The sequence below is a fragment of the Pinus tabuliformis genome, chromosome 1_2, assembly GCF_031772625.1.
Source record: "Pinus tabuliformis cultivar Carrire ecotype Pingquan chromosome 1_2, CPIR1, whole genome shotgun sequence".
NCBI lineage: Eukaryota > Viridiplantae > Streptophyta > Pinopsida > Pinales > Pinaceae > Pinus > Pinus tabuliformis.
The window spans coordinates 353,835,527-353,861,816 of record NC_142298.1 but is presented as its reverse complement, the minus strand read 5'-3'; the positions used below and the strand labels follow the sequence as shown (position 1 = coordinate 353,861,816).

Genomic DNA, 26,290 nt, shown 5'->3' with positions numbered 1-26,290 from the left:
GCTTTTTACTGGTGAGATACCAGCAAACTTCGAAGTCACTTTACAAACATCAAACATTTATAGATTTCTGATAAAGGATGAAAAAGTTGTGTTTTAGAAGGATATTATGTATTTTCCTGGTTGAAATGCAGTGAAAAGTAAATTACGTAGCAATAAAAAACTTACTAGCAATGCCACAATCAAGATACAATGCTTGGAAAATGTAATATTCATAGGTAATTTTTTTGCCCTTAGGGTTTTATCTTTGACTAGCGCTTTCAATAAATTAGCAAGGATTATACAACAGCAGTGCACATTCGTCCATTCATTTAACAGTAGGTACAAATAATATAAAAAGACTTTCAACAGTAATATGATTCTTCACAAACCACAATAAGCTAGGGCTGATTGCCCAATGAACAGTAGGTCTATTCAACAAATAATCCACTAGTGTAATTCTGATTTCAAAATCAATATTCAGCACTTCAACTATTTATCCAATTCTATGGGTACTACACTATTGGCAACTCACCGTGTAATGCCTAACTGCAGTTAGTGCACTATTGACAAGTCTGAGCTTCCTGTTTTCTTCAATGAACTCACAACATGCCCCTGTAATTGATTCGCTGCCAGAAATAGGGCTGACTGCAGACAGCCTATGCCCTGAGTTAAGGCAGATTTGTTCTGCTGTAGAAAACCGCAGCCTTCCCTTCAATTCGTCCTGGATATTTGAAATTTCACTATCTAGGCTGAGTTAAGGAAGCTCCGGACTGCTGTAGGGAACCACAGCCCTACCCTTGACTTCATCCTGGGAGATTTGCTGTTCGTAACAGTGCCTTCAAAGGATTGGAGCTTTTCTTAGGACGTCTGTAAACTTGCAATGTTACTTCACTGCTCCATGGACCTTGTATGAATCCTTCAAACTGATCAGATGTGCCAAATCAACAGTCAAAAGTTTACCCTGGATGATTGATAACAGATGAAGGGAGATGGCTAACTAGGGTGGAATCTTTCACCACCGAAATCAGTAGAGAGAAGGGGTCTTAAAACGCTCAGAGCCTCAGCTTACAAAAGACAGAAGTATTCAATCCAAACTTGATGATGATCAATTGATTCTATCTTTCCTTTATTTATAGATTTCTCATGGGGTTCTCTTTAATGTGAGGGGTTACAAGTGCAACTCCCAATTTGGGTTTTTGCCCCAGCTTGCTCAAAATTTAAGCAATGTTGCCCCAAAACATTGGATAATGGGTTTCCACCTTTATCATTGACTATATCCTACGGGGTTGGATAGGCTACTTCCTCCTCCCATGGAAGAGGACATTACAGTACCCCCTTCCTGAAATTGCTTGCCCTCAAGCAATTGCAAATTCAGGTGCTGCAAAATTTGTTCTCCTTCCCATGTTGCATCTTGTTTAGGTAGGTCCTTCCATCTAATGAGATATTCTAAGATCATTCTGCCCCTCATTCTTCTTTCTTAAACTGCCATGATTACTTTCTAAATTAATTCCAGTTGTCCTTCGTGCAAAGGGGGGAGCTCGATGGAAGTAGTGACCTGCTGCCTAACGGCCTTCTTAAGACATGATACATGGAAGACATTGTGAATTTTGATTTCTTTTGGCAGCTCCAGTTCATAGGCTACCTCACCGATCCATTGGAGTACTTTGTAAGGTCCATAAAACCTTGCTTCAGTTTTTCTGCATCACTTTTCTTGAGTGTAAATTTTCTATATGGTTGCAATCTTAAGAAAACAAAGTCCCCTGCCTCAAAACTGTGTTATGTTCGGTGGTGGTCCGCTTACATTTTTTGTTGGTTTTGGCGGCCTGCAGATTCTCCGTTAGTACCTTAATGTCCTGGCTTTCCTGTATCCAATCTTTAGTCAAGACAATTTGTTAAATTTGGCAACTAGGGCCAAACTTCACATTGGACAGCTCATATGAGGCAAGTTGCAACTCATATTTTTCATGGATTCCTCTCTTCGAGAGATGTAGGATTGATCTAAAGATCATCCCATTCTGACATGTACAAGTGGAATTATGAATTTATTTTGATTATGGACAAATTGTCAAGGTTGGCTAGCAAACTCATGTAGGCTCAGAAGCCCAACAATCACGTCTATTCATTCTCAACGTTTGCCTATAAATACATGATGCCTCCTCCTCATTTTGGACACTTCACTCACTCACATCTTCTCTCTCCTTCATTGATTGGGTACGAAAATCAGAAGCTGCTCTCCACACGTGCGAAGGAAAGGAAGGGTTTTCTGTTCCAGCCGTTGACCAGATTTGATCGAAATTGCAGAGGCTGTTTTTGACTGTGTTGACCAAGCGTTGACCTGTTTTAGGTGCGGTTTTGGGTGGAGGAATTCTGTTTGAGTAGGCCGCAGTTTTGGGCACAAAATCCGAGGCAATCTGACCTCCTGTTTGACCAGCGTTGACTGTGCTAGGGTTGGCTGCAGCGTTGACCTTTGTTGACCAGGTTTGATTGGACTTTTTTGGACTGTTTTGGGCTGCTTAGACTTGCTGTTGGAGGCTGAAGTTGACGGGGTTTGACCGAGCTGAATTGAGGGAGAAATCTGCCTTGTTGACCAGCGTTGACTCTCTGGTTAGGGATTTTTGTTTCTGCTGTTTGACTGATCAGGTTTTCACTGTAATGGACAAGTTAATATTATACATTGTACTCTCTCTCTTTGCTAAACTTTTGAAGAATTATAAGAAGAATTGATCAAGGGTTTCCCCACATTGGGGTTTGTCCTTGGCTGATGCCATATCTTGTGTCCTCTTGTCTTGGCTAGTCTTTTACTGTTATTGTTTATGTTCTATCTGCATTTTACTATCATGTTGATGTGATTGCTAAATTGGATATTGATATTGTGCTAATAAAGAAATTGAAGTAAAATTGCTCTAAGCATAGAACCGACCATTGTTATCCTAAAATTAACATGGTATCGAAGCTGAGGTGAAGACAATGCCCAAGCAAGAATGAGAAGAGCAATCACCAAGAGGAGCAATCACTGATCAAAGACAAGATTCAATGGCTTCCATATCCTACTTCAAGTCTGATGACAAGCTTCTAGATAACTCTGATTATCATGCATGGAAGATGTCTCTTGATTTGACATTAAAAGAGCAAGATGTGATGGATTATGTGTAGGTAAAGATTTCAGAACCTCCTTCTAATGCATCGACTGCTGCTAAGACCAAGTACAAGAAGGGTGAAGTTAAAGCCAAGAAGATCATTAGGGATTCTATTCATAAGCATTTAGTTGCTTACATTTCCGATTTGAACACATCAAAGGAAATATATGACAGGTTGGTTGGCATGTTCAAATCTAGCAATGTGAATCAAATTCTTTTCCTCAAGAACAAGCTGAAGGATATAAAGGAAGGAAGAAATGAAGAAATGAAGATATTTAATCCTACTTCATGAAGATTACTGAGATAAAAAATGATCTTCTTTCGATTGGAGAAGCAATTGCTGATAGGGAGCTTACCCTCATTGCCCTTGGAGGACTCCCTCGTGAATGGCATGTGTTCAACACTACTATTCTTAGGAATGACATGATTCCAAGTTTTGAAGAATTGCTGACTAGATGCTTTCAAGAAGAAACAAGGATGATGGAATTAGATATGCCTTCAAATAGGAATGATCCTACTGCATTCTTCGCTCATGCTAAAAAGAAAAACAATGCAGGTTCAAAGAAGCAATGTCAAGGAAGGTCGGATTTCAAAAATGGAAGGAAGGGAAGATGCCTCATTTGCAACAAGTCTGGTCACTATGCTAGAGAGTGTCCTAATAGAAGGAATACACCTCATGATGATGACAACCACAACAACAACAATTTTAGGGGTAACAACAATCAAAGGAATGACAGATTCAACAAACAAGGAAGAAGGAATGCTCCCGCTTCTCATCAAGGAAATGGTCGCCCTCCCAAGAGATCAAGAAACACCAGGTATGATGAATCTAATGTTGTTGATAACAAGCAAAAATAATTCTATCTTATATCTGCCCTTTCTACTGCATCTCCTCTAGGCACTTTGGGAAATTGGTTGATTGATAGTGGTGCCTCAAGGCACTTCACCAGGTATAAGGAAGCTCTTTCAAATATGATTGAAAGGGTTACAAATTTAGAAATTATCCTTGTAGACAATACCACTTATCCCGTGAAGGGAGTTGGGAATGTTACTCTTCAATTGAATAAGGGTAATACCATTCATCTACAAGAAGTACTATATGTACATGATCTAAAGAAGAACCTGGTATCTATCTCGGCGATGGAGGATAATGGATTCAAGGTGGCATTCATCGATGGAAAGGCACATGTATGGAATAAAAATTTCAAAGATGCATTTACACTTGGCTTCAGGGTTGAGAGCCTATATCAAGTTGGAGGAAGCCCACTGGGAGCTATGTATTGCGACACATCACTTCAATTTGAATTATGGCACTGGAGGTTTGCTCATCTACATTATAAGGCTCTCCCTGATGCAAGGAAGATGGTGACAGGTATGCCCGAATTTAAAGTAGAACATGAAGGTGTTTGTTAGGAGTGTGCCAAATGAAAGCATACAAGGGCACCATTCCCCTCAAGTGAGAGCAAGATTACCGACATATTTAATTGATTCATTCTGAGCTATCTGGTGTAATGCCCTTGAACTCATTGGGAGGATATTTATATTATGCCATCTTTATGGAGGATTTCTCTCGCAAGGCCTTGATATATTTCTTGAAGAAGAAGGATGAAGTATTCTCATGGTTCCATTCTTTCAAAGCTTTGGCCGAAAATCAAACCGGGAAGAAGATCAAAATATTGAGGACCGATAATGGAACCGAATACGAATCAAATGAGTTCAAAGATTATTGTAGAGAAGGTGGCATTAAGTGGGAGACTACTACTGCATATACTCCTGAGAAAAATGGTGTTGCTGAAAGGAAGAATCGTTCTATCGTAGAAGCCACTGGTGCCGTGATTCATGATTGAAGCCTTTTGAAGTTCTTATGGGCAGAAACTGCGAACACCGCCGTGTATGTTCAAAATAGATGCCCTCATCAAGCGTTGGACTCCAAGGCTCCCGAATAAGATTTCACCGGTAAGAAACTTGATGTTGACCAGATTTGATTGAAACTATAGAGGCTATTTTTGATTGCGTTGACCAAGCATTGACCTGTTTTAGGTGCAGTTTTGGTTGGAGGAATTCTCTTTGAGCTGGCCGCATATTTGGGTACAAAATCCGAGGCAATATGACCTCCTATTTGACCAGCGTTGATTGTGCTAGGGCTGTTTGCAGCGTTGACCTTTGTTGACCAGGTTTGACTGGACTTTTTCGGACTGTTTTGGATTGATTAGACTTGTTGTTGGAAGCCAAAGTTGACTTGTTTTGGCCGCACTGAATTGAGGGAGAAATCTGCCTTGTTGACCAACGTTGACTCTCTGGTTAGGGATTTTTGTTTCTGCTGTTTGATTGATCAGATTTTCACTGTAATTGGACAAGTGAATATTATACATTGTACTCTCTCCCTCTACTGAACTTTTGAAGAATTATAAGAAGAATTGATCAAGGGTTTCCCCACATTGGAGTTTGTCCCTGGTTGGTGCCATATCTTGTGTCCTCTTGTCTTGGCTAGTCTTCTACTGTTATTGTTTATGTTCTATTTGAATTTTACTATCATGTTGATGTGATTGCTAAACTGGATATTGATATTGGGCTAATAAAGAAATTGAAGTAAAATTGCTGTAAGCATAGAACCAACCTTTGTTATCCTAAAATTAACACAATTCCACTGTTCCTTTCTAGTAAGATGTAGAAGCTCTTGAAATGTGTAACTAGGTTCGGTCTTCATAATGTTTAATGTAATTATGATTTTATGTACATGATGGAAAGAAAAAAAGAAATTTTATTATTATTATTTTGAAGCATGGGTTTCATGCTCAAGGTTATTTTATTTATAGGTCAAGCACCCATTGAGTGCTTCTAGGGCTTTGTCATAAAGTCTAGGAGTCATTTGAGTCATTGTCATATGTAAGACCCCTTTGGGCATCTTGTATTATGTAAAAGAAATTTATTTGAGTCATAAAAGACCCTTCAAGACAAGTCAATCTACATGAAAGAACAAGTCAACCTTATGGAGAGCTATTAAAACCATCATGTGAAGCCTATAAATAAGAAGAACTCGACCTCACTTTTAGAGCATCAATCAAGTTCGATTAAGGACAAGAAAAGGAGACATAAACGAACGAAGAAGAAGAGAGAAAAGAACGAAGAAAAAACGAAGTATGAAGAATTGTTTTAGCGTTGATTCTCCCACACGTGCGAAGAAGGATTAGGGCATCATTAAGTTGCAGTAAGACAAAATTGCAGTCACACCAAGGAGCCGAGTTTAGGAGCAAGAGAGATCAAGGAAGGAAACTGAATTAACAAGGAAGAAGAATCACCTCGAGCGAAGAAGAAAATACCTATAATTCTGCCCTAAACTCCCACATGTGCGAAATTGCAGGAGGCACAAATAGGCCGAAAAGTGCAGGATTGAAGCAGTGATTGAAATCTGAAGTAAGAGCCAAAAACTGAAGTTGGAAAGCAAGTTCGACTAGCATTGACTTTGTGAAGGAAAACTAACTAGCAAGAGGCTTGACTTGGTCTTGGAGGGGTCTTGGTTTTTGGGTCTTAGGTCTTGGAATTTGTTATTTGAACATTCTATAATAAGAGAAGAATTCTTGAGGGTTTTCCTCTCAAGAGGAGAGGTTTTGGCCCTAGCTTGCAGCCTACATTTTGTGTCCTCTTGTTTTATTGTTCTTCATTGTTTGGTAGTTGTTTGATGATTAAAGAACACTACAATAATTAAGTAAAGAAGGGCTAACTACAAGTACATCAAGTTAAGTAAAATAACATCACAAGTAGTTATCAAGATAAGAGAAATCATCTAATCTAGTTGCCCCTAGATTTCTTAATGTTGATAAATCAATAGGGCTATAATTAGGGTGATTTCTCTTATACTTGATTTGCTTGTGATGTATTTTTACTTTTCTTGATTACTTATTATTATGTTCTTATCATCAAACAACTACCAAAAACATGAAGATCAATAGTACACAAGAACACAGGATGTAGGCTGTAAGCCAGGGCCAAAACCTCTCCTCTTGAGAGGAAAACCCACAGATCTCCTCTTCTTATAGATTATTCAAATGACGAATTCCAAGACCTCAAGACCAAGACCAATACACTTCCAAGAACAAGCCAAACCTTCTTGATGATGTGCTTCTTCAATCCAAGTCAAACGTAGTCAAATCTCTTCCAGCTGCACAATTTCGACTCTTGCAAGCTAGGGCCAAAACCTCTCCTCTTGAGAGGAAAACCCACAAATCTCTTCTCTTCTTATAGATTCTTCAAATGGCGAATTCCAAGACCTTTAGACCAAGTCCAATACCCTTCCAAGAACAAGCCAAACCTTCTTGATGATGCGCTTCTTCAATCCAAGTCAAACCCAGTCAAATCTCTTCCAGCTGCACAATTTCGACCCCCAGCTACAAAATTTTGGCCTCCACTGCAAGTTTGAAATTTTTGGCCCCTGCAACAGTTGTTGCTTCCACACGTGTGAGGGAAATTAGGGCTTCCAAGGCTTCCTTGCTCCTTCGCTTGGGTTGCTTCTCCTTTTAGGGCTATTAGCTGACCTAAAAGTCCTTCCTTTGACCTTCTTTTTGCAACTTGACAATTTCAACCTTGCAATTGCAAAACCCTAGCCTTATCTTCGCATGAGAGAGAGAGAGAGAGAGAGAGAGAGAGAGAGAGAATTAATCCAAAAACTTTGTCCTTCTTCCTTCTATTCTCCTTTGCTTGCCTATCTTCTATCTCTTCTTCGCTTGAGTGATGAGTGAATGAGTGAGTGTCCATAGGAGGTCGAGTTCTCTCTTATACATATATGCTTTTAAGGAGGACGACATGCTCTAATGAGGCCGACTTCTTAACTGCCAGGGTGACTTGGTCTTGGAGGGTATATTAACACTTTAAATACAAAAATAGTTATTGTGACATGTTACAAGATGCCCAATGGGGTCTTCTTCATATGACAATGACTCTATTAACTTTTTGACTCTATGACAAACCCTAGAGGCACACAATGGGTGCTTGACCTCTAAATAAAATGATCTTGAGCATGAAACCCATGCTACAAAAATAACAATAATAATTTTTCTTTCTTTTTACAATATACAAGAATCAAGAGTACATTTCATATTTATGAAGACCGAACCTAGTTACATATTTTAACACTCCCTCTTAACTAGGGAGGTATTCATGATGGTACATAAACATTCTCATACTGAAGAGATCTCATAAGAAGAGTCAGATTGGTAAGCCATCTTATAAGCTATTATTTCAATTTATCTCATTGTATCTCATCATACCAACCAACATTGTCACATAGCAAGGCCTTGACTAACAACTATATATCTCCACATGATCAGAGCACAATGTTGCCGAGACAATGACTAATAGACACCATCATCATTGCCTCTCAAGGCACATACCCCACCCGAGTGTTCACAAGGTATGTCTTTCTAGGACAATTCTTGTCTTGAAATAACACATCCTCAAGGAATTTCCTCTTCGACTACTCTTACCTATTGGATGCCCTACCTTATCTTCAAAGAGTATCGAAAACCAAATGCTCACAAAGTGAAGACAAGAATGGTGTATCTATCTCTCCCTCTCAACTAGGGAGGTTATATCAACCAATCCAAGCTTGTCTCTCAGATACACAAGCTTCTTATTAGGAAGAGATTTTGTCAAAATATTAACTACTTGCTCATCAGTGGAGATATACTGTAGCTGCAACACTCCATCTTGCACCAACTTTCATATATAATGATACTTGTTGTTTATATGCTTTGTCTTTCCATGGAATACTAGGTCTTTAGATAGCTTTATGCAACTGGTGCTATCACAATGTATAACTGTAGGGTTGATCGGTCCTTCAAACAAGTCAGACAACAACTTCCTCAACCAGACAACTTCTCTACTAACTTCACATGCTGCAATGTACTCAACTTCAGCACTACTCAAAGCAATTGAATCTTGATTTCTACTCATCCATGATACCATAGAGGATCCCAAACTAAAACATCCTCCCGTAATAATTTTTCCATCTGTCTCACTGCCTCCCTAATCAAAATCTGTATATCCAATCAACTGGACATCATTCTTTCTATCATACTTAAGGTAGTAATGTATTGTTCGTTGCAGATACCTCAGAATATGCTTTACTGCTATCCAATGGTCATGCTTAGGCTCTATCTAAAACTTATTGAGAATATTCAATGTAAAGCAAACGTTTGGTCGAGTGTTCATAGGATACATCAGAGAGCCAACCAACTGTATATAACTCGTAGGATCCATAGGGCTTGAATCAAAACTTCTCAACCTCTTCAAGTTTGTGATTATTGGGGTTGTCATAGGTTTGCAATCCATCATGCCAAACCTTTGTAACATCTTAATCACATATTTTCTTTGACCTAGATTTATTTCACTAGGTCCCTCCCAAACTTCCAACCCCAAGTAATAGTGCATTAGCCCTAGATCCTTCATATTGAACTCTCCCGCCAATTGCTTCTTGCATTCTTGAATATGACCTTCCACACTTGTTATGAGAAGATCATCCACATATAAAAGAATGATTACGAGTTCATTCTTCACTATCTTGATATAAAGATTCAGATCAATAAAACTTTTTGAGAAGCTCAAAGCCCAATCTTTGTAGATATGTGTCCATCCTTGCATACCAAGCCCTTGGAGCTTGCTTGAGGCCATTAAATGCCTTCTTCAATCTGCAAACGTGAGTCTCTCTATCATTCACTTCAAATCCCAAGGGTTGTTCTATATAGACTTCTTCATCAATAGTACCATTCAAGAATGATGTCTTGACATCCATTTGATGGATGTTCCATCCCATAGATGCTGCCAAAGAGACCAACGATCTTATAGTCGTGTATCTAGCTGTAGGTGCAAATGTCTCTTCATAATCAATGCCTTCTTGTTGGGAGAAACCCCTAGCCACAAACCTTGCTTTATATTTGTTAATACTTCCATCTGTTACATGCTTAATCTTGTAGAGCCACTTGGAAGTCACCAAAGATTTGTCTTTCGGCCTAATAACGATTTCCCAAACTGCATTCTTCATTATTGATTGATATTCTTCATTCGTGACATTTTCGAAGGTGGATGGTTTTGCTTCAATCAACTTTATCATATAGGCTGCATACCCTGGATATCTTTTAGGCTTTTTTCTTTCTCCGAATGTACCCTTAGCTGTTGCATGTGCTTCCGCATCTTGAAGAGTAGACTTCAACCAATTAGGTCTCTTTCTATTTTTAGGAATGATGACTTGTTGCAAAGGTTCACTAGGACCTTCTTCTTCATGATTTGAGTCTTTTTCTTCCCTCTTCAAATATCGGTAGTTCTTCATCATCGAAATCAATCGGGAGATCTTTAGACTTCTTAGATCCTATGCTTTCATGAAAGATCACATCTCAACGTACTTCAATGCTGTGCCCTTCCTTTATCTATATTCTATATGCCTCTGGAGTGTTACTATAGCCAACAAATATGCCTTTCATGCTTGTAGTATCTAACTTCTTTCTTTTATCTTTCGGAATGTGAATGTATACGGGACAACCAAATATTCAGAGATGGCCTACACATGGTTTTTTTCCCCAGTGAATGCTTCCTCAGGAGTCATGTTGTCAAGTGATTTGTGAGGACTTCGATTTTGAATGTAGACAACTGTTTTAGATGTTTCACCCCACAAAAATTGAGGTAAGTCTTGATCATGTAACATAGCTCTAACACTTTCTTCAGTTGAGTGATTCTTTCATTTTGCTACTCTATTTTGCTCTGGATTATATGGAACTATTAGCTCCCTCTTAATTCCATCCTCCTTACAGAAAGCCATGAGCTCCTTTGATGTGTATTCTCCTCCATGGTCAGATCTTAATACTTTTATCTTTTCGTAAGATTTTCCACTTCTGCGTTGAATTCTTGAAATTTTTCGAACACTTCATCCTTGGACTTTAGCAAATAAATCCAAGTCTTCCTTTAGTGGTCATCAATGAAAGTTACATAGTATAGGTGACCTCCAAGAGATTTTGTAGACATAGGACCACAGACATCAGAATGAATGAGATCTAGGATTTCTTTTGATCTTGAAGCACTACTTCCAAATAGTTTCTTAACATTTTTACCTATTGCACATCCCTTGCAAACTCCTTCATGATCCTCCTTTAATTCAGAGATGCCATTCACCGTTGTGTTTAGAGTTGGTAAGATTTTTTAATGAAGGTGTCCAAACCTTATATACTAAAGCTCGCATGGGCTGACTTCAATGTGAAGCAAGGCTTTGAGATAGAGGTGTAAGTAACCTGTAGAGTCTTCTTTCATGAATGCCAATGATTTTTGCATTATTGATGCTAGAGCCTTTATCCCATACCATAACTTTTCCATCTATAAAAGCAATTATATCTCCCTTATCTTCTAGACATGAAATATAAAGTAAATTGTTTTGCAAACTTGGTACGAATAGAATATTGTTGAAATGCATGCTTCCTCCATTTTACAACTCCAACGAAGTTGATCCAATTCCTCTTACTGGATAGCTCTTTTTGTCTCCAAGTTCAAAAGAGTAGGAAGACATTCCTTTTGATAGAGTTTTTAGTTGTTTGTGCTCACTTATCATAGGTCTGGAAGCTCCACTATCAATTACCCAAATATTTTCATCTTCAAATGTACCTGTAAGTGTTGGGAATAACCCTTTGTCCTTTGTAGTAGAAGTCTTGGTCATATGATTCTTGATAGATAATAGGAGATTCCAAAATGCTTTGATGCCTTGCTTGAGATGACTTGCCATCATAGAAAACTGCTTCAATGTTTTCTTCAAAGATGTAGTGATCTTCATCATGCCCTTTGTCAACCTTAGCTCTGATACGGTGTTGAGAAATCAATAAGGCTATAATTAGGGTGATTTCTCTTCTACTTGATAAATGCTCGTGATGTATTTTTACTTTTCTTGATTACTTATTATTATGTTGTTCTTATCATCAAACAACTACCAAAAACATGAAGATCAATAGTACACAAGAACACAGGATGTACGCTGCATCCAGGGCCAAAACCTCTCCTCTTGAGAGGAAAGCTGTTCCGAATTGGATCAATATATTGCTTGTCAATGTGTCATCCACTCCGATGCATTTGGAGTGGAAAAAGTGGAGGAATCAACTCACGGGACCGTTTTTACCGGCGGGACCCAGATTGGCGAAACGAGATCTGAAAGCTTCCGGGAGCGTTTTGAGGCATCAAACGACATTTTTTGGGTTAAAACTTTGTCGTGTAAGCATAACACCTTTTCATGCTATTCTACACACAGAAAGCTTTCCAACGACGCAAGAATCGCGTCAAGCAGAGTCCGTATGCAAAAGTTATGCCACTCAGAAGTTGACCTTCCTGTTTTCACACCTATAGTTCGGGAGGATGCTGCATCAGCCCCCATTATTCATGGAAACGGGGCTAGTCATGTGTTTGTGATGTATGTCAGGCTAGGAGGTAACTCCTCAAATGAGATTCTATTTATTCATTTAGGTTGATCATAGTTATATACATGAGGGAGTGACTGTTGAGTTTCATCTCTCGATGACTCTCCATTTTCTCTTATTATTTATTTACACTATTTACAATTGTTCACCCAATCCCTATGATTAGGTGTCAACATTCCCCCCCTAATCTGAAGGGATGTTGGTGAGTCCAAGCATCGTTCTGAATCTTTCAAGCTTTTCTCTTCCAAGCGCTTTGGTGAAGATGTTTGCAATCTGTTCATTAGTGGAACAATGGCGAAGATGGATTGTTTTGGCCTGAACATGTTGTCGAATCAGATGATATTTTGTATTGATGTGCTTTGTTCGGTCATGGAACTTTGGGTTCTTGGCCAACTTTATTGCAGAGGTATTGTCAATCATGAGTGGACTCGAATGTACTTGTTTTACTTGTAAATCCTCCAGAATTTTCCTAAGCGACACAATTTCTTTTCTTGCCTCAATTGCTGCCACATATTTTGCCTCTATTGTGGAATTTGATGGAACTGATTGTTTGCATGATCTCCAGGAGACAGCTCCTGATCCAAGACTCATAGCGTAACCATAAGTAGATACCCCAGTTTCTTTGTCTCCATCGAAGTTTGAATCAGAGTATCCAATCAAGTTGAAGTTGCCCACCTGTGTATACTTGAGTCCAAAGTCTTGAGTTCCCTTCAAGTACTTTAGAACTCTTTTTGCAGCAGACCAATGTCCCTCACAAATCTTTTGCATAAACTTGTAGAAGATTCCAACAACAAACGAAATGTCTGGTCTGGTAGTAGTCAGGTAGTTGAGACTTCCTACAAGCTGTCTATACTTTGTTGCATCCTCAAATTCTTTTCCTTCAATGGCTGTGAGCTTTAAGTTTTGTTCCATTGGAGTAGTCAGAGGATTGCATTCAGCATGCCAAACCTGTTCAACAGATCTCCAGTGTACTTCTTTTGAGAAAGGAATATGGACTTTAGATGCTAAGTTACTTCAATACCAAGATAGTAATGAACATAGCCCAAATAAGTCATTTCAAAACCTTTCCTCAATTCCTTCTTTATGGATGCCATGTAGCTCTCATTGTTCCTTGTCATCAAAAGATCATTTACATATACCACAAGATATACAACTGTTTTGCCAACTTTCTTGACAAACAAAGTTGCATCATCAAGATCATAATGTTTGAAATTGAGTTTCAGAAGATGCTCAGTTAGTTTTTCATACTAGGCTCGCGGTGCTTGTTTGAGGCCATACAAGGATTTCACAAGCTTGCATACTTTATGTTCATGTCCTTTCACAGCAAATCCTTCAGGTTGGGACATAAAAACATTCTCTTTTAGATATCCATTCAAGAAAGCAGTTTTTACATCCATTTGATGGACTTTCCAACCGTTCTGAGTCGCTAGGGCAAAGAGTGTCTGGATGGTAGCCCATTTTGCTGTGGGGGCAAAAGTCTCCTCATAATCGACCCCTTCCTTCTGTGCAAAACCTTTTGTCACAAGCCTGGCTTTGTGCTTGTCAAGTGAGTCATCAACTTTATACTTGTTCTTGTAGACCCACTTGCAGCCAATTGGTTTGGTTCCCAATGGAGGATTGAACAGCTTCCAAGTGCCATTCTTTATCAAGGCATCATACTTCTTTTGCATCGCTTTTTTCCATTCATCATGAGAAGTGGCTTCTTTGAAGGAAGTTGGTTCAAAATCTGTAGACAAATTCAATTCACAATCATAAGAAACATCCATATCAACAGGTGAATCAGAGTCATCTACATCACCTCCATTTTGCCGGGTTGAATTTCTAGTTTTTGTCTTTCCAACCTCATCAGGATGAACACTTTCAAGTGTCTTTGTCAGCCACTTTGGGGGACCTTTCTAAGATGATCCAGGCTGCTCAGTTGATTGAGTTGGGACTGAATCAAGATTGAGTCTCCCAATTTTGTCAATCACATCACTCAAAGTATCATCAATGGATGGAGTTTCATGCGGGGGAGAGAGTGTTTCAGAAGAAGGTTCCACAGGTTGGTCCAGTATAGGAATCCCCACTTTAAGATGTGGAATCTGATTATGAAATTCTTGAAATGATTTTGCATTTGTGAATCTATCAAAGCAATCAAGTTGCCGTTTGTTGTCGCACAGATTGTCATGACAATGCTCAAACCGGGGGCTATCACTCTGATCCCCGATCTCTCCGTTTAAGCCTGTCTCCCATGGCTAAGGGGGGTAGACCCTATGGGAAAATGAATGACCAATTGTGAAACAGTTGGGTTGGGAGACACGAGGGGAAACACGCACTAAATTGATTTTTATTAAGTTAATAGACCAGTGCCTTATGAGATAAATGATTAAACGATTACTTGTCAAATGCTGCAGGAATATGCGCTCATTAACAATCATTTACCATCAAATAACTCAAACAAAGAATAACTTTTGCCAAATGCGAGATAATCAATAAATGCTTAATGGCTTAATGATACTCCAACGATCAAAACTTCAAAAGATAAATGCTTTAAACAACCACGCAATTTCAAATGCTAACCAGATATCACATTCATATAGTTGATCCTCAAAATGATCTTTCAAGCATGTTAAAAATGAAGAAACATTAATTCCCACATCAAAACTTTAGCCTCAGCAGGAAAGATATATCGCAAATACGACGCAGCCTTGAGCCGAGACTGAATCTGGCAAAATATCCCAAAATTTTTATACTTTTCAAACAAGACTAAATGGAACTTTAAATCTAAAATCTAAATAATACTAAGATCTAAACTAAATTAAAAGAAACCTTTTTATTATTATTATTATTTTTGGTTGTTTTTGTTTGTTAGTTAAAATCTAAACCTAAACAAAATTAAATAAATCTAAACTTAAAACTGAAATTTAAAAAAAAAACCTAGGCCAAACTAGAGCCCAAAATTAAGTTTAAAGTTAACACCTAATGAAAAAAAATGAAACTTTTAAATTTTTTATATTTTATATTTTTTTAATACTTTTTTCTACTTTTTGTATATTAAAACATACTCTATATATGTAAACAAGAGTTAACTGTAATCGATATGCATTAAAAAAAGAACTAACACTAAGCGTATTTTATTGACAACCCTAAAAATTTGAAATCGAAGTTCAATCCCATAAAAGTTTAAGTTCTAAATATTAAATTAAATAAAAGCTCAAATCTAAAAAAAACTACGTATGACCAAAGCTGTTAACGTATTACAAATGCAAAGAAGTTTCAAAGTCGTATTTTATTGTGTGATTCAGGTGACGGTGGGGAAAAATTTGCTGGTGAGGAAGCCGCGGTTCAGGCGTAGATGGGCTCACGGGGTTTACACTGCGAGTGTGCAGGTCTGGCGTGTTTATCGTGGGCAGGTCTGGCGAATTCGATGGAAGACAGCGGAGGAGTACGCAGGAAGAAACAAGTTTGCCGTAGGCTGGAGGTCAGACGGATGGACGACGAGGTAAGGGGCAGCTAAAAGACTGCGTGCGGAGGCTGAGGCTGCTTAAAGGGAAACGCAACTCGAGGGCAGCGTTTTGGATGCAATGTGATGGGGAATGAGCAACTATTGCGTGGGATTGGAGGATCGATCGTGTGAGGGTTAAGATGGATGCAACTGCGAGTGGAGGGAAGATAGTGAAGTGAAGAGAAGTAATGCTTGAAAAACTGATGGGAAGCTTGTTGCAGGCCCATGGCAGCGTACACCTTTTTTTTTTAATTTAATTTCGAAAAGAAACTTTCTGCAAAATTGAAACCCTGGGCAACAGTAAACAGCTTGAAAGGAACCGAAATCTCTTTAGACAAGCCCTGCAAGAACTGATCTTAAGGCCAGATCTTGCCCTCTAGGGCCTAGATCTGGCTTCAAACAAGATTTTCTTCTCAGACCTGCAACCTGCAATGGCAAAACAATCACCCAAAGATGATATATGCAAGGATTAAAACTAAAAACACTACAAACCAGTAAAAAAATCACAATATTTACAGAATTATAGCTCTACAATAGCCAGATTTGTCAGTTATCATCAATAATATTTTCAGAACTTCAGATTTGCTATGAAATGCTTTAGAAAAACTCCCATGCAACTTAGAAATAAACTCTAAATGATAAACCCAGAATCAAAACTGGCTGGGCTCTACAAGAGAGTGCTTTGCGGGAGTTGGCTGGTTCAACCGTGAACTTCCCCAAACGCCCACGGATTTTCCCAATAAGGGTTTCCTGCACAGCTGACTTCAACCATCAATAAAGAGAGAAAAACAGTACTAGATCCCAGATGCAATGGAGATACCTATCATTATTTCAGAAATTCTAATACCATTCAAACCCTAGTAAGTGAACAAGATACCTGTGTTCAACAATACTCTACATCAAGCTATTACTGATGGCTGAAAATAAAATTATGCAGAAAATAAAATAGCTCACAGCACTTTCAGGAGAGTAACACCAGCAAGATTTCAACCCCAAAGTCTTTCTTTATTTGCACCAGAAAAAGTTTACAAGAGAGCTTTCTCCAGCACAAGACTCACAGATCGAATGAATCTCAAATTACCCCTAGCACCCTATTTAAAGGAAAAATTCCCAACAGTTAGTTCGAGTGATCCACGTCAAAATGATCTCGACCGTCGATGAGGATCAAGATATCTCTTAATCTCATTCGTCGAATTTTTTAATGCATTAAAAAATTGAAATTCTGCATTTATTTACTCAAAAATATTATTATTTTATTATTTTTAAGTTTTTATTTTATTTTATATTTATTTTATTTCTTTTATATATATATTATTTTTTTATTGTTTTTTATCTTTTCAATTTTTAATTTTTAATTTTTAATTTATTTTTAAATGGATCCTCGAACTTAGCCTTTGGAAAAATCACCTAGGACCTAGGACTTAGGACTTATGAGGGGATTAAAACATTTTTTAACCCTCAAGACAGTTTACATCATGACTTTTACAATTTTACATCTCAAGGGGGAAAACCCATTTGACATAGGCCCTCATAGACCACCCAGTTCTGCGACACAACTATAATCTAGCAGATTAACACACTAGGATTCCTCTAAGATTCTAATGACAAAATTCATTCCGGCTTTGGGGTTAGGCTGAAGGAAAACTCTGTCGATTATGGATCGGTGAGACAAAAAACCTTCCGGAACGTAGATTATCACTAGAAAATTAGGTCCACCTAGGCAATTTACATACATGACTCAGATCTGTTAAGATTATTTACAATTCACACATGCAGACTGGGTTTACAACAAATATGATCAAGTTGACGATGACTGTCGAATGGCATGGACATGTCAATCAAGTGCTATCCCTTTTGCGAAGAAAAGGATGTGTACTTGCTATGGAAAGTTGACACATAGTGGTCAACATCTGGCTCTACTTGGGGACACGTTGCTGCACTGTAGGAATGTGAGAATCCAGAATCTGCATCCACGCAACACACAACAGAAATAAGTAGCGTCCATCCAAAAATCATCATATAACATTTAAGCATATGAAAAATATAAGCTCTTGATTTATTAACAAGGAAACTAAATCTAATCCTAAAACAGAAATAAAATGCTGAAATAACAAGGAGTAGGGTTAGAAATACAATACAAAGGATGCCCTATGGCATCAGATATCATCTTTGAAGAACAACTTGAGCATTTGGCCATTCGCAGGTAGATCAAGTGGTTCGCCATCCAATCTGCTCAAGTGGAATGAGTTTGGTCTAGCTATGTCTCGAATGATGTACGGTCCCAGCCACAAACTGTCAAACTTCTTATGTTTTCCTGGTTTTTCATTCTTGCGGTCCCAAAGCAATACCATATCTCCCACTTGCAAAGATCTAGATCGAGAGAATTTATCAAAGCTTTTCTTAATGTTAGATTGATTTTTACATATAGCATCAAAAGCTGTCCTATGAGCTTCGTCTAACTCCACAATCTGATCTATTCTATTCTGAACAACATCTTTATTAGTAGAAAAATACTGAAGGAGCTGATATGCTGGCAATTTCAGGTGCACAGGTAAGGTTACATCCAAGCCATAAACTAATTCAAAGGGAGATTTACCAGTAGCTTTCTTCTTATTGATTCTATCTGCCCGTAAAGCATACTTGATTTTTCTATCCCATGATCTCTTATTATCTCCTACTATCTTCTTGATAATGGTTATGAGATTCTTGTTACTTGATTCAGCCAGACCATTACCCTGAGGATAGTAATTTGACGCATGAGATAAGACAATGCCATACTTGAAACAAAAAGATGAAAACTCTGAGGAACTAAAAGCTTTGTCATTGTCAGTAGTGATCTTAGCAGGGACACCAAATCTAGTAATGATATTATTTTCAATGAAATCCATAATAACCGTTTCAGTGGCATTCTTAGCAGGAATGGCTTCAACCCATTTAGTGAAATAATCCGTAGCAGTCAAAATCCATGCGTAGCCGTTGCTAGAATTTTCATGGAACTTCCCTATGAAGTCTAGACCCCAATGATGAAAAGGTGCCTCTACAATGACAGGATGTAGGGTAGGGCAACAAGCTTCTGTTTCCCAGTGAATAGTTGACAGGCTTGACAATTTTTAACAAACTTATGCACATCAGAAAAAATTGAAGGCCAATAATAACCAACTCTTAGGATTTTGTGGGAGGTAGTTCTAGCAGCATAATGACCCCCACAAAATCCTGAATGAAACTCAGAGATTAATTTCTTGGACTCAATATCATCAACACACCTAAGCACTATGCCCTCAGGATTTCTCCATCCAAGGCCATCCTTCATAAGGCAATACTTAGTGGATTTTAGTCTAAGAGCCCTTCTCTTATGAGCAACTAAATGGTTAGGACATGCAAGATTCATCAAGTAATAAACTATGTCCTTGTACCACTCATGCTCTCCTAATCTTTGCAACTCAGGCGAAGATAGATTGCTAAGACAAAATAAACCAAGAGTCTTTTCGTTACCTTCAGTCAACATTTGAGCCAAACCTTGGCCTTTGACTAGCTTGGTGGGTCTGATCTCTAAATCATATTCTTGTATTTTAGTAACCCACCTAGCACGAGTCCCTAAGCAATCGGTTTGAGTTAATATATCTTTAACAACAGAATGTGGGACGAAAGCAATGATTTTAGAATAACCCACATATGTTTTGAAGTGCTTAAGAGACTTGACCAGGGCATAAGCTTGCTTTTCCATGGTATTGTACTTCAATTCAGAATTTTGAAGCGCTCTACTCATGAAAGCAATAGGCTGCTCGTGACCATCTTTATTCTTTTGTAGCAGGACACCAGCAATGGTATCTTCGGAAGCGAAAGAAAAAATCATGAAATCCCTGGAATAATCGGGACTAACTAAGATAGGAGCTCTTGCAATAGCACATTTGATTTCTTGAAAAGCCCTTTTGCCGTCTTCTTGCCAAACAAATTTTGCATCTTTCTTTAGAAGACTTTGAATAGGCTTAGCTATTTCTGCGAAATTTGGAATAAACCTTCTAATAAAATTTGTCTTTCCAAGGAAAGACTGAAGGGATTTAAGATTATGAGGGAGGGGAATATTTTGGATTGCTTCAATTCTTTTAGGATCAATCTTGATTCCATCCTTAGAAATGATATGGCCAAGTAATTTCCCTTCCGTTACTCCAAAAACAGACTTAGCTGGATTCAAAGAAATCCCGTATTCTCTACATCTATCGAAAACTTGCCTAAGATGATTTACATGACTGATACCATATTTAGAAAAAAACAGTAATATCATCTTGGTAAATCTCAATAAATTTCCCGATTAACCCCTTGAAGGCATAATCCATAGCCCTTTGGAATGTAGCCCCAACGTTTGTTAATGCAAATGGCATTCTGATGTATTCAAAGGTACCCCATGGTGTGGTGAATGTGGTTTTATGACGATCTTCCTTTTTAACCCATATCTGATTGTATCCAGAAAAACCATCTAGCAGCGACATCATTCCAAAACCGGTTACACTTTGCAACAAAGTCTCCATGTTTGGCAAAGGGTAATTATCTTTCTTGCATGCTAGATTAAGGTTTCGAAAATCGACACAAAGCCTTATCGTACCATTCTTTTTCCTAACAATCACCAGATTTGAACACCATGTTGAATGCCTGGTTTGAGCGATAATTCCTGCTGCAAGCATTTTTGCAAGCTCTTTCTGAACCAAAGGGGCTAATTTAGGATTAATTTGCCTAAGTTTCTGGCAAAAGGGTTTAGCTTTTTCATCTTTTAAGGGGATAGTATGTTCCATGACATCTTCCCTATAGCCCTTTAATTCATCATAAGAAAAAGCTAAAACATCTCGATATTCGCGAAGTAAATTAGTTAACTTTTTTCTTTCCTCCACACTAGTACCTTTACCAATTTTAACAATCTTTGGGTTTTCAGAAGTACCAAAGTTTATCTCGAGATATTCGCCTGGGTCCATCTTATTTTCTACCCTCAACTTCGTGGCATCATGCCGATCAAAATGTTGCTCTAAGGCAACCACATTCCTAGGAGTAGGATTTATGATATGCTCATGTTTTAAAGATCCATCCTCCTCAGAATCTATCCGGAAATCCTCAAACTCATCCAAACTATTAAGAAAGCGAATGACTTGTTTTTCATCATTAAAGACCTGCCAATGCTCTGAGTTATCTGGAACAAATGGTCTAAATATTACTTCCATTTTGATCTTATCATTAATTAGCTCATCAGATAACTGGAAAGTAGTAGCAGCTACGGCAAGTTCATCTGCCAAACTATTTTACTCTCTTGGGATAGCTTTGAGGTCAAGGGCATCAAAGTGCTCCATAGTATCCCACACAACATTTCGATAATTCCTTAGTCTTTGATTTTTGCATGTGAATTTATTTTTAAGCTGCATGATAATTAAATCAGAATCCCCCTTAATGCTAAGCAACTTAATCTTCAAAGGTTTTTCCAATTCAAGACCCAACAATATAGCCTCATATTCAGCGACATTGTTGGTTGCTTCAAATTCTAATCGATAGGCAAACTTGAAAATGTGATCAAGGGGAAATTTAAGCACTATTCCAACACCTTTACCATGCCTAGACGATGCACCATCGAAGTACATGTACCAAACTCTATCCTTGAGATCCTTAATCTTATCATTGGGAGGAACTATGAAATTAGACATGATGGCATAGTTCCCAATGTTAGATTGCTCTTTGATTATCTCGTTGTGAGGTCTCTTAGGATCTTCAACATGAAATTTTCTTTCGGGCTCTCTATTTAGTCTTACAAAACCATCACCCCTAGGAGAAGGAATCATAGCATATGACCAATTCATTTGAATACTTCCTCCTAGATCAGAGGCCCACTTTCTGGATAAAAGCATACCCCAGGGATCAGGCACATCCACAACAACAATATCCATGACAATCATGATGTCTGGGTAAACTGATAGATGAACTTGCAAATCTTTGATCAAACCATGCACTTCAATTTTCTTAGAATCCATGGCACATATGTTATAGTAAGGTCTAGAAACTCTTAAGTTAAGTTGTTCCATGACCCTTTTAGTCATTACACAAGTTGATGCACCAGAATCCAACATGCAATTATTCAATTTATATCCATTAACTAACAAGGTGATAAAGAAAGGCTGGTGATCTTTGCTATCTGCATCTAAGCTTTGCAAATATATGGGAGCATCATGATAGTCAACTTTCCGATTCTTCTGTTGAGAAATATTTACTCGAGGACCTTGGATAGCTTTTAGTAACTTATCTCTTTGGGAAGGGATTTTAGCAATCTCGGAGACAGGAACCCAGATTTTTGCATTGTTAAACCAACTTCCCAAATCGTCATCTAATCCAGAGTTTAAACCAGGGTTAAAAGTTCGAGGGGGAATTTGATTCTCGCTTTGATCTTTATCCCTTCTCTGGTAGGTCAAACCTTTATCTCTAGCAATTTCCAAGATTTGCTCGGGAGAGGGTTTTTCACCATATAACCTAGCCAAAATGTCATCTTCATTTTCAAGGTTATTTATAGTAAAAATTGATGAAGGATTCATAACATCACGACTATTTTCCTTGACCTCTATCCAATCATCCATAGACAAAGGAAACTTGCTACCTACCACATTTATTTGATCACCTGTCCCAAACATTCCATTATCCAAGATTCTTCTAACGATAGGGCAAGTGGCCTCTTCATGAAGAGCATCACAAACCCGACAATAAGGAGGAGCGTTATCAACCAAATTAGTTATCGGATTAGGAGGTCTCTGCTCACTAGATTGACCCTTCTTTTGCCAATTGTTATTTCTGTTATTATTATTTCGAGGTTGGAAGTTTTGCGTTTGTGTTCTTTCCATTTGAATCAACCTATTCTGCAAAGTGGCTATCTCCTTGTTATGATTAATTTCCATGGTTTCAATCTTTTGGAGCAATTTGAGAACAAGTTCGCTTTCAGGCTCTTGAACTGCTTTTCCTTTAGGTTCTTTTAGTTTCGTAGCAGCCCTATCGAAACCTGGGATCTCAGACTTCCCAGATGCTGCCTTGTCCTTTTCAAGCTCTATAGCTAAATTCTGGCAATCTCTATAATCATTAAGTCTAGCACGCCTTAATTCATAAGATGGCTCAGGACTAAAGGCATCAATGTAAAAATCTCGAAGAGATTTTTCAGTAGGTTTATAGTCTTAAGGTAATTCTCTAACAATACCATTAAACCTTTTATTAAATTCTTCAACAGTTTCATTCTCTCTCTTTTTTATTATGCTGATATCTTTTACAAGGTGTCTTCCCTCTTTCTTATCTCCATACTTTTCTTTAAAGGAATCAATGATTGACTCTAAGGAATCAAATGAATTCTGAGGCTTTTCTGTAAACCATTCATGAGCATTGCCCCCCAGGGTTAAAATAAAAAGAGTCATTCTAACATCCTCATGATCGAAATCAGGAGATCTTGCATACTTGGCCATCCATATACTAAAATCTCTCAGATGCGAATTTGCACTAATCGCATTATGTCCCTGAAAGCTAGGCAACTTATCTATCCCAAGTGATGGAAGAGCATTGGGGTACCCTGGAATATTAGAAAAATTGCAAGGGGCATACATATCCATGATGTCGTGCCCAACTGGACTAGTAAAAAGCAAATGGATATCAGAGAGGGCTTCTTGTCTGAGGTTAACAAGAAGTGTACGAGAAGAGAGTTTGTGTAATCGTACACTGAGAGCCCTTTCAGGATCAGGAGCAGGATTGACAGACTGCTTGGATGTCTTCTAGTATACACTCTTGTAGATAATATGTGAAGTGGAGTCGCCACCCGGACAGGAAGTGAATCAAAAAGCTCGAAATGAAAGGACCAAGGACAGAAAAAACTCTATCCCCGGCAACGGCGCCAAAAAATGTTGTCGCACAGATTGTCACGACAACGCTCAGACCAGGGGCTGTCACTCTGATCCCCGATCTCTCTGTTTAAGCTTGTCTCCACGGCTAAGGGGGGTAGACCCTATGGGAAAATGAATGACCAACTGTGAAACAGTTGGGTTGGGAGACACGAGGGGAAACAAGCACTAAATTGATTTTTATTAAGTTAATAGACCAGTGCCTTATGAGATAAATGATTAAATGATTACTTGTCAAATGCTACAGGAATATGCACTCATTAACAATCATTTACCATCAAATAACTTAAACAAAGAATAACTTTTGCCAAATGCGAGATAATCAATAAATGCTTAATGGCTTAATGGTACTCCAACGATCAAAACTTTGAAAGATAAATGCTTTAAACAACCACACAATTTCAAATGCTAACCAGATATCCCATTCATATAGCTGATCCTCAAAATGATCTTTCAAGCATGTTAAAAATGAAGAAAAGTTAATTCCGACATCAAAACTTTAGCCTTAGCAGGAAAGATATATCGCAAATACGACGCAGCCTTGAGCCGAGACTGAATCTGGCAAAATATCCCAAAATTTTTATACTTTTCAAACAAGACTAAATGGAACTTTAAATCTAAAATCTAAATAATACTAAGATCTAAACTAAATTAAAAGAAACCTATTTATTATTATTATTATTTTTTTTTTTGTTAGTTAGTTAAAATCTAAACCTAAACAAAATTAAATAAATCTAAACTTAAAACTGAAATTTAAAAAAAAAACCTAGGCCAAACTAGAGCCCAAAATTAAATTTAAAGTTAACACCTAATGAAAAAAATGAAATTTTTAAATTTCATATATTTTATATTTTTTTAATACTTTTTTCTAATTTTTGTATATTAAAACATACTCTATATATGTAAACAAGAGTTAACTGTAATCGATATGCATTAAAAAAAGAACTAACACTAAACGTATTTTATTGACAACCCTAAAAATTTGAAATCGAAGCTCAATCCCATAAAAGTCTAAGTTCTAAATATTAAATTAAATAAAAGCTCAAATCTAAAAAAACTACGTATGACCAAAGTTGTTAACGTATTACAAATGTAGAGAAGTTTCAAAGTCGTATTTTATTGTGTGATTCAGGTGACGGCGGGGAAAAATTTGTTGGTGAGGAAGCCGCGGTTCAGGCGTAGATGGGCTCACAGGGTTTACACTGCGAGTGTGCGGGTCTAGCGAATTCGATGGCAGACAGCGGAGGAGTACGCAGGAAGAAACAAGTTTGCCGCAGGCTGGAGGTCAGACGGATGGACGGCGAGGTAAGGGGCAGCTAAAAGACTGCGTGCAGAGGCTGAGGCTGCTTAAAGGGAAATGCAACTTGAGGGCAACGTTTTGGATGCAATGTGATGAGGAATGAGTAGATATTGCATGGGATTGGAGGATCGATCGTGTGAGGGTTAAGATGGATGCAACTGCGAGTGGAGGGAAGATAGTGAAGTGAAGAGAAGTAATGCTTGAAAAATTGATGGGAAGCTTGTTGCAGGCCCAGGGCAGCGTACACTTTTTTTTTTTTTTTTTTTAAATTTCGAAAAAAAAACTTTCTTGCAAAATTGAAACCCTGGGCAACAGTAAACAACCTGAAAGGAACCGAAATCTCTTTAGACAAGCCCTGCAAGAACTGATCTTAAGGCCAGATCTTGCCCTCTAGGTCCTAGATCTAGCTTCAAACAAGATTTTCTTCTCAGACCTGCAACCTGCAATGGCAAAACAATCACCCAGAGATGATATATGCAAGGATTAAAACTAAAAACACTACAAACCAATCAAAAAATTACAATATTTACAGAATTATAGCCCTACAACAGCCAGATTTGTTAGTTATCATCAATAATATTTTCAGAACTTCAGATTTGCTATGAAATGCTTTAGAAAAACTCCCATGCAACTCAGAAATAAATTCTAAATGATAAACCCAGAATCAAAACTGGCTGGGCTTTACAAGAGAGTGCTTTGCGGGAGTTGGCTGGTTTAGCCGAGAACTTCCCCAAACGCCCACGGATTTTCCCAATAAGGGTTTCCTGCACAGCTCACTTCAACCATCAATAAAGAGAGAAAAACAAGACTAGATCCCAAATGCAATGGAGATACCTACCATTATTTCAGAAATTCTAATACCATTCAAACCCTAGTAAGTGAACAAGATACCTGTGTTCAACAATACTCTACATCATGTTGGCATTATGATTCTGGTATAACTCTATGTTACAGATGTTGTACTTGATGGCAACACCCTCAAATGGCAATGCTCTGATCAGGCTCTCAAAATGTTGAAAATTAAGAAGTACGCAGGAGAATAGTTCAAAAGG

The 26,290-nt window shown here is 38.0% G+C and overlaps 1 protein-coding gene across 1 annotated transcript in view; it reads left to right on the top strand.

Annotated features, from left to right (window-relative positions):
- The window catches only part of EMB2458 (FtsH extracellular protease family), a 462,403-nt gene that overhangs the window by 1,745 nt on the left and 434,368 nt on the right, over positions 1 to 26,290 (top strand). The window lies entirely within an intron of this gene.